The sequence below is a fragment of the Thalassophryne amazonica genome, chromosome 13, assembly GCF_902500255.1.
Source record: "Thalassophryne amazonica chromosome 13, fThaAma1.1, whole genome shotgun sequence".
NCBI lineage: Eukaryota > Metazoa > Chordata > Actinopteri > Batrachoidiformes > Batrachoididae > Thalassophryne > Thalassophryne amazonica.
The window spans coordinates 88,291,885-88,308,569 of record NC_047115.1 but is presented as its reverse complement, the minus strand read 5'-3'; the positions used below and the strand labels follow the sequence as shown (position 1 = coordinate 88,308,569).

General features: G+C 42.9%; 1 protein-coding gene and 1 long non-coding RNA gene across 2 annotated transcripts in view; one reads left to right on the top strand and one right to left on the bottom strand.

Annotated features, from left to right (window-relative positions):
• Positions 1-4,085, top strand: part of LOC117523666 — an 11,855-nt gene extending 7,770 nt beyond the window's left edge. Inside the window, exons 2-4 of the long non-coding RNA XR_004564575.1 lie at positions 1,223-1,227; positions 3,147-3,151; positions 4,007-4,085. This is a non-coding gene — a long non-coding RNA (uncharacterized LOC117523666). The remainder of the gene's footprint in view (positions 1-1,222; positions 1,228-3,146; positions 3,152-4,006) is intronic.
• LOC117522995 (collagen alpha-1(XIII) chain-like) overlaps positions 1-16,685 on the bottom strand; it is a 407,773-nt gene that overhangs the window by 203,596 nt on the left and 187,492 nt on the right. The window lies entirely within an intron of this gene.

Sequence of the window (16,685 nt, the reverse complement as noted above, 5' to 3'; positions counted from 1 at the left end):
AGAGGACAGAGAGAGAGGAGGAGAGAGACAGCAACCAGCAGAGAGAGAGAGAGAGAGAGAGAGAGACAGCAAACCAGCCAAGAGAGAGAGAGAGAGAGAGAGAGTGAGAGAGATGTAGAGGAGAGAGAGACGACGAGCGAGGAGACCGAGAGAGAGAGGAGAGAGATGTAGCAGAGAGCGAGACAGCAACCAGCCAGAGACGGAGAGGGAGCGAGCAGGGGAGAGACTAGGAAACAGCCAGAGAGAGCGAGAGAGAGAGACATCAACCAGCCAGCGCGAGAGAGCGAGGCTAGATGAGAGAGCGAGACCAGCACCGGCAGATGAGAGAGCAAACAGGCAACCAGCCGAGAGAGAGAGAGAGAGAGACTATGAGTGTGAAATATTAAGGTAATAATTTGCATGAACATTACTGAGTGGGATGAGGCAAAATAAATAAGATAGAATAACTTAAATTAAATAATTCAGCTACCGAATAGCATCAAACCATTAAATTAAATTGGTTAAAATAATTAACAGTGTAGAGGACAAAGCAAATTAAGTATACAAAACCACTTATTTAAATGCTTTGCTAAACTTGACTTAGTCTAACTATAAGAACTCAGTGGCTGACTTAGAATTTCTGTAAAAAAAAATATAGATATATATAACCCAAACATCGGTGGGGATTATGTTTTCTGCCAAAACAGCAGCACTTTGATAAATCCAGGGGTGACCCAAGCCATTAAATTTGGTGATGCTGATTGGCCAAATATTTATTATTTTCCTTAGCAACACGGAAATGTGGAACGTGGAAATGTTTTAATATTCAGATTACATGTGGGCACATACTATCAAGTAAAACTGACACTGATAATACTTTTAAAAAATATATATTTATAATTTTTCCCCTCCACATCTGGGAGGGCCAGCCCCCACTGATTCACTCGCAATTTTCTTGATGAATTGTGCAGCTGGTGTCAAGTATGTGTGACATTTCCACCTGGTGCAAAATAAAATCCACTTTGACGTCACAGGTTCTTGTGCAGATATGGTGACAGGAAAGTGAAAAGGCTGTTTGCATTGTCAGTGGAGCATGTCCAGTCGCGTTCACAGCCAGGCAGCCCTCACAAACCTCTGCCGCCAAAATCATTCTGCTTTGGTGAGTTTGGCAGGGGGGAAAATACTTCACAGTAACAGCCAACAATTCATAAATTAACCTTCACACTTCATGGATTTTCAGCAGCAGTTGTGCAAACAGCTGAGGGGATTTACTTCAGGGTGTGGATCTATCAAAGGATAAAACACAGTGAACCTCTGCACATTTCCCTGTCACAGAGAAAGGGAAACTCTTCCACTTTTTATTGAAATCTGGAAAATTCATTTTCGGATTTTTTTTCACATGCCCTTCCCTCGCAGAAAAACTTGGAAGGTTCAGTGGTCCCAGATCAGCAAGTCCTTCTTAGCAAATAAAACTGTCTGCAGACATCTCCTTGCTTCTCCACTGTTGCTGCATCTGCAGGGGAAATAATTAATGCCAACAGCAGCCACATAACATTCAGAATCTTCCACCAAAACAATAACACTGAGGCAAATCACCAGATCCATCATTTGCTCTTCCCCTTGCACACTCCTACTCTGTCCCACAAGCAACATGTCAGACAGCTGGAAGAAGCAGGACTCAGGCCCATGTCACCCCAAAGCGTATGTGTGCCTGCTGCTCATCATCTGCATCACGTAGGACCATGGCTGCGTGCACTGCCAGCGCTTCTACCCTTGTACAGAGGGAGAAGTGTTGCAGTTCAGAGTTGTGGCCAGTGATTCCTTTCTCTATTGTTTTTCTCTTTCTCATCCAGTGGAACTGATTTTGTGACACAGCTGCAGCTGCAGCACACCTGTCAGTAATCAGCAGCATCATCTTAAGGTCTGGCTGAGCGAGGAAGCCGTCACATTATTCCACTCTCTGCCTGGTACAATTGTCCTCTTGTTTATTTGTTCCATGTGCTTATCTATTTTCATTTCATTGACCCCTTGTGCCACAGCTCCACTAGCCGACCGGTTGTACTCCCTACCGTCCAATCCTCTTCCACGCCATCCATTACCACCTCCCATAGCTTTATCTGTTGTTTGGACAATACGCCGTTACTTCTTTCACTCAGCTAACTGTCTCGCTGCATTTTGGGTCCTCACCAGTTCTCCCTGTTTTCTTGCAACTAGGAGAGTGTGACACCAGAAAACTGCTGCCCCTTCACCAGTGAGTGCTCTGTTAATGTATAATTACAGGCTACACTGGAAAGGAGAAGGAGAAGTCTTTAATGCCAAAGCTGACTGATGTCATAACTTAGGAAAAGTCAAATATGAAGAGAAGGGAGCATGCCTGCATGAAAACCTGTTGCTTAAACCCAGTAAAGGCTCCTTGGGGCTTTAGGGGTCACAGTGCTTTGGCCAGTGGTCTTTGGACACGTGCACCGTCATGGTCACAAATCTGCTCACTACATGTCATTTAATTTGAAGAGATGGTCTCACTGCCCAAAGAGCTCACACAGTGAAGAATTTAGTTCCCATGTCCTCTGCGGGATGTGACACCTTCGGGGTCCAGGCCGTGGAGCCAAAATGCTTTTGGGCTATGAAGGGGAAAAAGCTGCACAGCCCTGATGAAGTATCCATGTGCAGGATGTAAAAGTCGTGTTTGTTTAGGACCACTGAAGTGTTTGCAGGATCTCCAGTGAACCACATCTAATACAGGCCAAATAACTGCTTCAAATTTCATTATTTCCCCTACACTGTTTTACCTCTTGCCCTTCTTATTAATCCTGGAATGAGAAAAAGTCTGGGTGTAGCACTTTGAGTCTCAGCACCAAGTCTAGAATATTTTTCTAAAAAGCCTCAGGCCACAAAAAATGCTACTAAGCCTGAATTAAATAATTACACACAGGCTCTTACAGCAAATCACCACAAAAGATGACATTGTATGTTTGGCCAGAAAAGCCACTGTTAACTTGACTTGATGCTTATACTTATTATCTGAGGAGGAAAGAAGGTATGCATTTCAAAAATGTGCAGCAAAAAGAAAAACCCTCATGCAATCAGCAATCATCAGTCAGATGAAGTGGCTGACGCACAAATTACACATTTATTTACCCATTCATGATTTTTCCCTCAATTTAAAGTGTAGGTGACACCAAAAATGTGCACAAATAATCACTAAAAATGATGAAATGTTTATATTTAAAAAAAAAATCCTGAACAATAAGGGCCACTTCACACATAGTGAGAATATGTACAACTCAGGGCGACTCACGCGAAAGAGCTCGTATGAGAGCACCACAAAACATCACGCCAACAGGCAGGCTTGCGCGATCCCGGTGCGACGATTCGTGCACGCGACGGTGTTTTTTGAGTAGGAACACACTGCGAGCTGCTGAAGCTGCTCGCAGTGTGTTTTTGATGGATGTCACATCTGGTCCACTTTTTGATATGCTGCAACAACTCCTCAGACCCTAATCAACTGAGATTTCCCAACCATCAGACCAGGCTAAAGATCTGTTAAGGACCAGGTATTTGTCAGCGTGTTAAATAAACCCATGCATAGGTGACTGTAGACTGACCACAAGATCCTGACCGGTGTCACAGACCCAACGGTCTCCCCCTAAAAATTGGTCTGCCCTGTCTTCACTGCACATGCATCATTTGGGACCACAGCAGTATCTGAGTCTGACTCTCTACACCCAAACCAATCAAAGGGAATAATGTGATTATAAACCATCAGATGACAAATTAAAACCTTTTAAATCATTCTGAAGTCATTTTTAAGCAGAAACAAGCCTGTTTTAAGCAGTAAATGAGACGATGTGAGTTTTGCTGATGCTCTGAAATGACGTAGGCGCAACTGCACGTCAGGCTGATGTGCAGCTGTGGTGATGTGATCGCTTCCACCGTCTTCATTATGAAATAATGCTGAATTTCTGTGGAAATGATTGTTGTATAAAATCTTCAGATTTCTGTCGCTGAGATAAATGATGACTACGAGTTGAAACGAGGTGATGCTGAGAAATGATGCTGTTGAGCTTCAAAATGACGCATGCGCAGTGAAGGCAGGGCGGACCGATTTTTAAGGGCACGGTTCGGTCGGCAACACCAGCATAAGTATTCTGCACCAACCACAATCTGTCTGCAACAGTACAGAGAAGTGTGTGCACGATTCTCACAGTTCACTGCTCTACTCATACCCACATTATAATGTGTCCAAACAGTCTATGAATGAGCCTGCAAATGTTTCCTCATTTCTTTAGAATCAGAATCAGAATCGCCTTTATTGTCATTGTAATTTGCATTGCAACGAGATTTGAGTGCAACTCCAAAAAGGTGCTTTCCGTGGTGCAAGTAATTTTTAACCAAATATAAGATAATAAAATTTAACAATAAATTGTTCAGAGTATATGTACAACTAAATAAACATAAGAGTAAAATTAAATAAAATGTGGACCAAGTAAAATGTGAAACGAGAATTATATACAACTGTGGAATCATATTGCACGGGAATATTGCACATGGTTTACAGATATTGCACAAGAAACTTGAAAGAAGCGGATTAGAGTGATTTGTTATTGTTCAGAGCAGTGATCGCTCTGGGGAGAAAGCTGTCCCTGACTCTGTTTGTCCTAGTTTTGATTGACCTATACCCTTGGCGGAGGGTAGTAGGTCAAACATGTGGTTGCTGAGGTGGGATGTGTCTTTGCTGTTGCTGGCAGCTCTGCTGAGGTAGCGAGAGCTGGCAATGTCTTCCAGGCTGGGCAGAGAGCAACCAGTGATCCCCTGTGCCATTTTGATCACCCTCTGCAGCTCTCCTCTGTTTGCTGCTGAGCACCCCCGTACCACGCTGTGGCGCTCTAGATGGTGGCTCTGTAGAACAACACCAGCAGCCTCTCCTCCAGATTGTTTCTCCTGAGCACCCTCAGGAAGTAGGGTCACTGCTGGGCTTTCTTCACCACCACTGTGCTGTTGGCAGTCCAGGAGAGGCTGTCAGAGAGCTGCACTCCCAGGAACCTGATGAAACTGACCCTTTCCACAAAGTCCACATGGCTGTAGAGCAGGGCTGGGTCAGCCCTGTTCTTCTTGAAGTCCAGGAATATTTCTTTGTTTTGTGGTGTTCAGCGGCAGGTTGTTAGCTGAAAACCACGCTGTCAGTCAGTTTACCTCGTCTCTGTAGTCGGTCTCATCCCCCCTAAGATGAACCCAATCACGGTGGTGTCATCCGCAAACTTTATGATGGTGTTTGAGAGATGGGTCAGAGAGCAGTCATGTGTGTAAATGGTGAACAGGAGGGGGCTCAGTACACAGCCTTGAGGGGAACCGGTGCTGAGTGTGATGGTGGAGGAAAGGTGGGGGCAAAGTTTCACGGACTGTGTGCGGTTTGTGAGGAGTCCTTGATCCACTGGCAAATGGGAGTGGAGATGCCCAGATGTGTCAGTTTCTGGACCAGGATCTCCGAGATGATGTGGTTGAAGGCTGAGCTGAAGTCCAGGAAGAGCATCCTCACATAGCTCCCCTGGTGCTCCAGGTGGCTCAGCGCAGTGTGGAGAGCTGTGGTGATAGCGTCCTCTGTGGAACGGTTTGCCCTGTAGGCAAACTGGTGGGGATCCAGAGTGGGAGGTAGACAGGCTCTGATTGTGCTGAGAGACCAGTCTTTCAAAGCACTTCATGACCACAGGCGTAGTGCAACAGGCCTGTAGTCATTTATGCTCTCCACTGCTGACTTCTTTGGGACTGGAATGATGGTGGAAGATTTGAGGCAGAGTGGAATGATGGCCTGCGACAAGGACAGGTTGAAGATGGGGGGAGAAACTCCAGCAGTTGGTCAGCGCACGCTTTGAATACCTTTCCAGGTACACCATCGGGGCCGGCCGCCTTCAGCACACATCTCACTTCGTGTTCCTGAAGTGTTAGTGTGCTAGTGCTGGAGGGTGGTGGGTGTGGAGTTGCTGCTGGTCTGTGTTCTTTCGAAGTGGGCAAAAAAGCAGTTCAGCTCCTCTGCCAGCGAGGTGTCAGACCTAGTATTTCCTGGATTGCTGCTTCTGTAATTGGTTATATGATTTATTCCCTGCCACATCCTTCTGGGGTCATTCACAGCGAAGTGGTCCTCTATCTTTTTCTTGTAGGCAGCCTTGGCCTCTCTGATGCCCCTTTTCAGATCGGACCTGGCCACGCTGTACAGGGCCCTGTCCCCTGATTTAAAGGCGGTGTTGTGGCTTTTTAATAGGGACTGGACTGTGCTGTTCATCCAGGGCTTCTGGTTGGGAAAAACCCCGACCCTTTTGTTGACGGTGACAGTGTCAACACAGTTCTTAATGCAGTGTACTCCTGCAGGTTGTGGCTGGAAAATAAATCCCATACAGTCCGTGATTTACTGCATGATTCGTAGGGAAAAAAAAACATAACATAACACATCAGCAGGCAGCCACCAATCTGCAGACAAGCATCAATGACCCAACAAGCATCTCAACTGATTGGCTGCTGAAGAATCTGATTTGCAAACTCGTTTTCCTAATTTAAATGTGATTAAGGTACACTTCATCTAAACCAATTGTAAGAGTGTTCCACGATGCATAACACAAAATGTCCTTGTAACTTATCTGAGCTTGACCTAACTGCTTTTCAAAATGGCTGACACACATAATGTCTTTGTATTTGGTAAAACTATCTGATCTTTTTGCATTTGTCTAATTGATAAATCCATCTCATCTTTTTTTTATAGAAGTTTAATTGATAAAACCAAAGTATTTACATCTATTTGGAAAATAATCAGTACAATGGAACACTCTGATTTAATACAAGGCACGCAGACACACACTATAAGATTTTTACATAAACCGGAAGCAACGTGAGCAGACACCTGCCTATAACCGCCTACTTTGCTTTTGCAGCCAATCACATAGATGCTGATTCATGACAGTCTAAGAGCCACCCACACGGGGCCGGCTGGAGGAACAACGTTAGAGGACAAAGGAAATCTGGGCTCTTTTGTTCCAGGTGTTTGCATGTGATCTGGAAAAAGATCCAAGCACTGCAGATGACTGTACAGTGTAGGATCTTTCTCAATACATCTAAACTTTGAAGTCTGTTTCCTGTGAAATTCTTTTTGAGATCACTCACCACAATAAAAGAACCAAACACATTACAGTGAAGTATATTTTTCTGTCAATACAGAATAAAGAGTAAGGTATAGATTATAAAATGTCAATATTTGTGCAGATAACTTTAAAGTGCTTTTTAAATACTCTAGCGTCATATAACTCTACCTGGCAGACATTAGATCAGCAATCAAGGGGATACTGATTTAAGATAACACAGACGTGATTATGATGTTTAGTAAGTCCCTTCGGCTGCTCCCTTGTTGTCACTCGGGGTCATCTCACCAAATCTAAAGTGGATCTGCATGTTGATTTGGTGCAAGTTTTATGCTGGATTCCCTTCCTGATGCAACTCCACATTACATGGAGAAATGTGGCAGGGGTAGGGTTTGAAGTGGGAACCTGCTCTGAAACCAAGTGCACTGACTACTTGGCCACCCACCCTTGTGATGTTTGACATGTAAAAAAAAACTGTTCTGCTGATAAATGTGAAAAAATTATATATAAACAAAAGCAGTTACAATACCAAGACAAAAAGGTAGAAAAAGGGCTGAAACTCTCCACACAATGTAAAAATGAAGTTAATTTGTTAACTGTAAATTATATGAATGTGCTGAAAGAAGCAGATACAATGCACTGACATCAAGAAACACACTTCACAGTACATGGTACATCTACCCAACAAATCCGTGAGGAATGCCGGAATACAACGCCAATTCCAATGAAGTTAGGATGTTGTGTGAAATGTAAATAATATATTGAATACACCACAAAGACAAGATATTTAATGTTCAAACTGACAAACTTTATTGTTTTTGTGCAAATATTTGCTCATTTTGAAATGGATGCCTCAACACATTTCAAAAAAGCTGAGACAATGGAATGTTTACCACTGTGTTTCATCACCTTTCCTTCTAACAACACTCAATAAGTGTTTGGGAACTGAGGACACTAAAGGCCCTTTTCCACAACACAAAAGTAGCACTACTCGGCTTGCCTCTACTCGGTTTTTTGCTTTTCCATTAGGGTTAGTACCTGGTACCAGGTGCTTTTTTTGGTACCTGCTCAGGAGCGGTTCCAAGCGAGCCGAGCCGATACTAAAATGTGATGTCAACAGGCTGCAGGCCACTGATTGGTCAGAGAATTTCGGCACTGGACAAGTCATGAGCACGCCATCCGAGACGAGAATCAAACCCGCCATTTTTAAATACTCACAGTGGTGTTACAGCTATCGTCCTTTTCTTTAATTTCACGGCAAGTTTTTTTTTTTACTGGCACAAACCCACACCGTGGTTCGTGGATGAGTTGCAGACGTTTCTGTGTTTGGTGGCAGAGGAGAGAATACGGAGAGGTGGATGAAGCGATCTGAAATGAGAAAATCTCCCAATCTTTGGCCGCTCACAGGTACCGGACATTACAGCAACGCAAAAAACAGCTGAAAAAGCGTAAAAGTGATTACAGAACCACAACGGCCAGACTTGGACGGACCATAAGGGCTGGAAAAACAGCTGAAAAAGCGTAAAAGTGATTACAGAACCACAACGGCCAGACTCGGACGGACCATAAGGGCTGGAAAACGGGTCGACCACAGGAACGTTGTTTACGGACACCGACCGCTGAACAACGGGAGGCAGGATGACCGCAACTCGGCCACGGTGTTGTTGGAAGCAACGGATGGTAAGTGTTTTTGTGACGTTGTCTGCCATCTGCTTGAAAGCACCATTTAAAGTTACTTATCCCATTGGTGAGAAGCACACTTTAACAAATTAAGATTTTGAGTCTAAACTTGTGTTAAAGTAACATCATGTATGCGGACACAGTGAGCTAGCTGATTGCTAACTAGCGAGCTAGCTAACTCCATGCTCTGCTTTAAACTAGTAGGTTCTGACCGAAAAACACCTAAAGTCAGCAAGACAACAAATGTGTACATTTGACTAATTTCATGCCATTACTGTGATTTTTTTTTTTTTTTTTGCCATGTGGCCATTTTGTGTTTTGCTGAAGAATCCAGTTGCATAAGCGAGGAGGGTTCGACCACCAGCTTCAACAACTGTCTCAACGTCCAGCACCACACAGAAACGTGTCATCACTGAAAGAATAAATGTCTCACATCACATAGCTTTGAATGATCCGACAGAGACTGAAGGGTTTTTTTTTTGGTGGGATTTCATTACAATTCGTGTGGGGTTTTTTTGGGGGGGGAGTCACTCTGCATATACGAGGGCTGTCAATAAAGTAACGGTCCTTTTTATTTTTTTCAAAAACTATATGGATTTCATTCATATGTTTTTACGTCAGACACGCTTGAACCCTTGTGCGCATGCGTGAGTTTTTCCACGCCTGTCGGTGACGTCATTCGCCTGTGAGCACTCCTTGTGGGAGGAGTCGTCCAGCCCCTCGTCGGAATTCCTTTGTCTGAGAAGTTGCTGAGAGACTGGCGCTTTGTTTGATCAAAATTTTTTCTAAACCTGTGAGACACATCGAAGTGGACACGGTTCGAAAAATTAAGGTGGTTTTCAGTGAAAATTTTAACGGCTGATGAGAGATTTTGAGGTGATACTGTCGCTTTAAGGACTTCCCACAGTGCGAGACGTCGCTCAGCGCTCTCAGCCGCCGTCGTCAGCCTGTTCAAGCTGAAACCTCCACATTTCAGGCTCTATTGATCCAGGACGTCGTGAGAGAACAGAGAAGTTCAGAAGAAGTCGGTTTCAGCATTTTTATCCAGATATTCCACTGTAAAGGAGATTTTTTTTTAATGAAAGACGTGCGGACGTATATATATATATATATATATATATATATATATATATATATATATATATATATATATATATGTGTGTGTGTGTGTGTGTGTGTGTGTGTGTGTGTGTGTGTAATGTATATTTAGGGCCCGAGTAGGAAAAAGTCCTACGAGGACCCTATTGTAATTGCGCTGTTTATTATTATTATTATTATTATTATATTATTAGGGCCGAGTAGGCAACGTCCTATGAGGACCCTATTGTAATTGCGCTGTTTATTATTATTATTATTATTATATTATTAAGGCCCGAGTAGGCAACGTCCTACGAGGACCCTATTGTAATTGCGTTGTTTTATTATTATTATTATTATTATTATTATTGCCACTTTTGAAATCGAAATATCAGCCCTTTCCCATGCTCAAAAACTCAAACTTTCCAAAGTCTTCCGTCCAGATCCTAAAAAAATAATGTAATTGATTACAGGGTTTGTGATTAGTTAATCTAAATTAATCATTTAATTGCAGGTATATTTAAAAAAAAAACTCAGATCTGTGTGTTTGGGGCATTTAATAATCTGGTAAAAAAAAAAAAGATCTGGGTTATTTCTGTTGCACATCAAGCAGGTATTAAACAAGCTGCAAATTGATCTTAAATTTGGAGAACTGTCTAACTGTAATTTGGATAGGTTAAATGCAGACAAATATATATATATGTGTACAATGACAATAAAAGGCTGTATTATATAGAATGTCTATAAAAACAGAATTGTGGGAGTTTGGAGGCTGATTCTTTCTGCACAATATGACTCCTTTAATAATGATCTTATTAGATTTCATATTTAAATCTGTCAGTTGAACATTAAAATCGTTTTTAATGTGTTTTAAGCCTGAGTTCAGTGACAACGTTATTAACGGTCATTAAAACCGAATCAACATTTTGTGCATGAACGTCAGTAAACGTACAAACTCCCACAAACACGTCTTAATTTACAGATCAAGTGACTGATGTCAAAACAAAATGGAGCAAAGTGTGACTGAAGGCGTTAAATCGCGACAGCCTGCAGTTATTACTTATTTACGAGCTACACAGGAAGCTAACTACACAGGAAGCTAACGATTAACTGACCGTCATTCTTCGTCTCGAGCAGCTCATATCGTCTCGTCTTTGTCTTCATTTTGTTGTATGAATTCCCAAAGTCTTTTGAACTTTTCAAGCGTGTTTCGTCTCGCCACCAGCAGCTTTCTCTTAAAACTCACAGAGCAGTAAACACACGGAGTCCGCCATTGTTTATGTTTGTGTCACAAATAAAACATCACTGCAGTTTGCTCTGCTGACCCCGCCCACGTAGAGGAGGTTTTGTTTGTAGTGGAAAAAGATGCGCCTGGAACCAAACCAAGTAGAGCCGAGGCGAGTAGTGTTAGTCGTGTGTTGTGGAAATGGTAAAAGGTAAATGGACTGCATTTATATAGCGCTTTTCCATCTGCATCAGATGCTCAAAGCGCTTTACAATTATGCCTCACATTCACCCCGATGTCAAGGTGCTGCCATACAAGGTGCTCACTACACACTGGGAGAAATAGGGGATTAAAGGCCTTGCCCAAGGGCCTTTAGTGATTTTCCAGTCAGGCGGGGATTTGAACCCATGATCTTCTGGACTCAAGCCCAACACCTTAACCACTAGACCATCACCTCCCCTTAAAAAAGGGGAGGTGATGGTCTAGAAAAGGGTCTTAATTGTGAGTGTCATGATTGGGTATAAAAGGAGCATCCCCAAAAGGCTCAGCCATTCACAAGTAAAGATGGGGTGCAGATCACCACTTTGTGAACAACTGCGTGAAAAAATAGTCCAACAGTTTAATGTTTCTCAGCGTTCAATTGCAAGGAATTTAGGGATTCCATCATCTACAGTCCATAATATAATCAGAAGATTCAGAGAATCTGGAGAACTTTCTACACAAGTGGTAAGGCTGAAAACCAACACTGAATGCCCGTGACCTTCGATCCCTGAGGTGGCAATGCATTAAAAACTGACATTGTGTAAAGGATCTTACCATGTGGGCTCAGGAACACTTCAGAAAACCATTGTCAGTTAACACAGTTCGTCGCTACATCTACAAGTGCAAGTTAAACTCTAACATGCAAAGCAAAAAGCCATACGTCAACAACAACCAGAAACACCACCGCCTTCTCAGGGCCCAAGCTCATTTGAAATGGACACACAAAGTGGAAAAGTGTGCTGTGGTCTGATGAGTCCACGTTTCAAATTGTTTTTGGAAATCATGGACGTCATGTCCTTCGGACAAAGAGGAAAAAGACCATCCAGATTGTTACCAGCGCAAAGTTCAAAAGTCAGCATCTGTGATGGTATGGGGGTGTGTTAGTGCCATTGACATGGGCAACTTACACATCTGTGATGACACCATCAATGCTGAAAGGTACATCCAGGTTTTGGAGCAACGTTGCTTGGATGCTGCCATCCAGGCAACGTCTTTTTCAGGGATGTCCCTGCTTATTTCAGCAAGACAATGCCAAGCCACATTCTGTATGTGTTACAATAGAGTAGATTCATAGTAAAAGAGTGCAGGTACTCGACTGGCCTGACTGCAGTCCAGACCATTGAAAATGTGTGGCACATTAGGAAGCGCAAAATATGACAACGGAGACCCCGGACTGTTGAACAACTGAAGTTGTACATCAAGCAAAAATGGGAAAGAATTCCACCTACAAAGCTTCAACAATTAGTGTCTTCAGTTCCCAAATGCTTATTGAGTGTTGTTAGAAGGAAATTCAACATTTAGAAACATTGTTCTTAAGCTTCTCTGAGTAACACAGTGGTAAACATTCCACTGTCCCAGCTTTTTTGAAACATGTTGCAGGTATCCCATTTAAAATGAGCAATATTTGCACAAAAACAATAAAGTTTATCAGTTTGAACATTAAATATCTTGTCTTTGTGGTGTATTCAACTGAATATAGGTTGAAGAGGATTTGCAATCATTGTATTCTGTTTTTATTTACATTTTACACAACGTCCCAGCTTCATTGGAATTGGGGTTGTACATGGTATCTCATTTTTGGATGAAGAGGGAAACAAGGAAACTTGTCCATCAACATATTGGGGATCCTGCAATTCTCAAGGTGTCACAGAGAGCAGCACAGTCAACTGTATCAAATACTTGAAAATGGCTCCAAAGAAGCACTGCCAATAGTCAGATCTGAATTCAGTGAGTAGTCGCAGAGATAAGATAACGTGAATCGTTGATTTCTTGAGCATAAAGCCAGGCTGATGTGATTACTGTCCAGCAAGTTGGTCAACCTGAATGCTCTTAAAATCACCCTTGCAAGTGCCTTGCCCAGTACAGACAGCAGTGTAACATCCATTTGTTGCAATCTACTTGATTAATAGGCTAGAATCTCACTGACACGCGACTGGTGGAAAGGAGGTAGAGACACAAAATCATGCAAAAACATGCGAAAAGGTGATAACTTTCTCATGTGGAAAGTTCTACACACAATTTCCCATAATGGCAATGTGGAAAAATATAGATTTTTGTAAATTTATTAAAAATAATAATAATAAAAAAAAACTAAGAAATCACATTTACATAAGTATTCATAGCCTTTGCTATGAAGTTCAAAATTCCACTGATCATCCTTGATATGTTTCTACAGCTGAATTGGGCACATAGTCTTGTTTGAGGGCGGGTGCTAAAGGGTTAAAATATGATGATCCAGGAACAGCCCTCATCGGACCCCACCAGAAACAGGGCAGTTTCTCTGAGTTTTTGGGCAAATTACACCGCAAAGAAAGTGAAAATGCAAAGAAAAAGTGAAGAAGCGGTGGAAAGTGAGATGTGTTGCAGTTATTGACCCAGAGCTCAAACATGTCGAGGCGGTTGTGCAGACGAGAGACCGGAGCTACTATGTCAAAGTGTGTAGGCCAACACTTACTGAAACAATCTCTCCCTTTTGCCTCATCTTCCCTTCTCCACTGGGAGCCTAAGAAATGACACATTCCGTGACTGCTTCGGTGATTGCATCCCGAAAACAAAACAATACACCATTTTTCCATTAGAAGTGATGGTGTGTTTGTGTAGGCTGTCTCCGGAGGTGGTCAAATCCTGCGATATCATGCAGGGGTTCAAACAATACTGTGCTGCACCACTGGAGTCCACCTGGGGTAAATTCAGTTGATTGGACATGATTTGGAAAGGCACACACCTGTCTACATATAAGGTTCCACAGTTAACAGTGCATGTCAGAGCACCAACCAAGCCTGAAGTCAAAGGAATTTTCTGTAGACCTCTGAGACAGGATCGTCTAGAGGCACCAATCTGGGAAAGAGCACAGAAACATTTCTGCTGCTTTGAAGGTCCCAATGAGCACAATGGCCTCCATCATCTGTAAATGAAAAAAGTTTGGATCCACCAGGACTCGTCCGAGAGCTGGCTGCTCATCTAAACTGAATGATTGGGGGAGAAGTGCCTTCGTCAGGGAGGTGACCAAGAACCCAATGCTCACTCTGTCAGAGCTTCAGCCTTCCTCTGTTGAGAAAGGAGAACCTTCCAGAAGTACAACCATCCCTGCACCAATCCACCAATCAGGCCTGTATGGTTGAGTGACCAGACAGAAGCCAAAACTCCTTTGTAAAAGGTACACGGCAGCCCACCTGGAGTTTGCCAAAAGGCACCTGAAGGACACTCAGACCATGAGAAACAACATTCTCTGGTTTGATAAGACAAAGATGCCAGGCATCATGTTTGGTGGAAAACAGGCACCATCCCTACAGTGAAACATGGTGGTGGCAGCATCATGCTGTCGAGATGTCTTTCAGTTGCAGGAACTGGGAGACCAGTCAGGACTGACGGAACAATGAATGCTGCAATGTACAGAGACATCCTGGATGAAAACCTGCTCCAGAGCGCCCTTGACATCAGACTGGGGTGACTGTTCATCTTTCAGCAGGACAGTGAACATGTAAAACCCAAATATAGAAAAACACATACTAAAATAAATAAATTTCAACCATTCAGATGTTGTTGTAATTAGGCCTTTGGGGCTGAAAATGAAGTGTTTTAAAAAATCTTATGTTTTTGTAACATTTTACAGAAGTTCTAATATTGTCACAATGGGATAAATGGGGAGCAGAATTTCCTGTATTTGTACTCACTATCTGAACAACAATACACAACTAAACTAAATAATGGGCCTTTCACACAGGAAGAGTCAGACGCGGCAGTTAACGCCCACCAACGCGTCAGTGATGTCATGTTGGACGCTGCGGGGGGGGCTTTCTACGTCACACTCTAGCTTTTTCCACAACTTGAAAAGCTGAGCGATTACAATCTTGGATTTGCATCTGTAGAACCACAACAAAAGCTTAAAAAACAGTAGCAGAACAAATCTTTTTTCAGCTACTTTTCGGAGTGACGCCGAACCGAGGGAGTACTGAGGACTTGATGGTATCGATCAAACCGTGACAGCGTGCAGAACCGTATGGAGGAGCCGGTGTTGCCGACTGAACGGTCCCCAAAAAATTTGTCCATCCTGCCGTCACTGCACATGCGTCATTTCGGAGCTCAGCAGCTCGTCTGAGACGGTCTCTCTTCACCCTAATGGATTAATCTTAAATCATTCTAAAGTCAGTTTTAAGAAGAAATGAGGCCATTTTAAGTAGAAATTAAGCGATAATTGGTGATGCTTTGAAATGAGGGCGGTGCAGTGAATGCATCAGCTAGCAGCTCATGGAGTTGTGGCACTCTGATTGCTTCCTCTGTCTTTTATGATGAAGTAATGCTGAATTTATGTGGAAATGATTGTTGTACAAAAAGCTTCAAATATCTGTCGCTGAGATAGATGATTAGAGTGCAGTTTTAAGCAGAAATGCCGTGATAATCGGTGAACCGCGGCTAATGACGCACCCGCAGTGAAGGCCTGGCGGACCAAATTTTAAGGGGGGGACCATTTGGTCTGCAACATCGGAGTTCAGGCCTCATTCTGGGGCAGAGGAAGACATGGAGCTGAACAACAATACATGGAGCAGACCCACTAAATCTGAAATTCCTCACTTTTGGATATATACAAACACCCAGTTTGTAATTCCAATTATTAATTATTATTAATTAAGTTTTTGGGGCATAAAAAATGTTCTAATTCTGCAACAGTTAAGCACACAGCTAAGATATCAAAAGAGTGGCTTCAGGACTACTATGTGAATGTCCGTGAGTGGCCCAGCCAGAGTCCAGACCTGAATCTGATTGAACATCTGGAGAGATCTGAAAATGTCTGTGCACCGAAGCGCCCCATCCAACCTGATGGAGCTTGAGAGGTGCTGCAAAGAGGAATGGGCAAACTGCCCAAAGATAGGTGCACCAAGCTTGGGGAATCATTTTCAAGAAGACTTGAGGCTGCAATTGCTGTCAAAGGAGCCAAAGTATTGAGCAAAATGTGTGAATACTTATGTACATGTGATTTCTTCTTCTTCTTTTTTAACCCTCTGGGGCTGACACCGTTGTATACGATGGCTAGGTACATGTTTTACTAAATTATAAATAACCTTTTAACGATATAAGATAGAAACTTACTTTTTTGCTGAAAAGTTAACTCTGCAGACTTTCAGCCAGCCATCCACCATCTTTGTACTCCTCATAGAAGCTGTGTGATGATGTGCGCAATGTGAGTGTCCAATCAGAATTGGTTCACTGTCACATGGTTTTCCAATATCCAATTGTAGGGCAGAACAGTCTCATATGGTATCCCAAAGATCGTTTCTAGGTGTAATGTGTTACTCTGTGGCATGTGAATGCTGTCTGAATAGCCCCTGGCTGCTGGCTCT